Here is a 663-nt window from a genome sequence, read left to right as displayed (position 1 = left end):
AAGGAAATGTAAGTCTAAACTCCACGCATAGGGAACCTATTGTCTTAGTGGGACACATCTCAAGATAAGAAACTGATAGGTAACCGGAGTATATGTCAGTCCTCTCCATTGGAATACATTGCTCAATTGCGGTTGTCTTAGCAACCGATTCACCATGTCTTCAAACCCAAATTCCCTTAGCACGATCAGATCAAAGTATTTCCCTCCAATTAAATTCTCTGACTTATACACATCCACAAGCGCCAATTGTTCTTGAGTTAAACCTTCGAGGACACTTGTTCCTCTTGCATTTGGTTCAACTTGTGGTTGTGGAGGTGGTGGTTCTGCTATTGCCATTGTTCGGCTTGTGCTTGCTTCCTCATAATTCCATTTCAAGGCTTGCTCTTTGGTTCTTCCCATTCCCTAAAAAAAAACGGTAAAGTGCATGAAAAATAAGGAAATGTAAGTCTAAACTCCACGCATAGGGAACCTATTGTCTTAGTGGGACACATCTCAAGATAAGAAACTGATAGGTAACCGGAGTATATGTCTGTCCTCTCCATTGGAATACATTGCTCAATTGCGGTTGTCTTAGCAACCGATTCACCATGTCTTCAAACCCAAATTCTCTTAGCACGCTCAGATCAAAGTATTTCCCTCCAATTAAATTCTCTGACTTATACA

Source organism: Ipomoea triloba, chromosome 16 (assembly GCF_003576645.1).
Source record: "Ipomoea triloba cultivar NCNSP0323 chromosome 16, ASM357664v1".
Taxonomy (NCBI): domain Eukaryota; kingdom Viridiplantae; phylum Streptophyta; class Magnoliopsida; order Solanales; family Convolvulaceae; genus Ipomoea; species Ipomoea triloba.
This window is presented reverse-complemented; position numbering follows the sequence as displayed.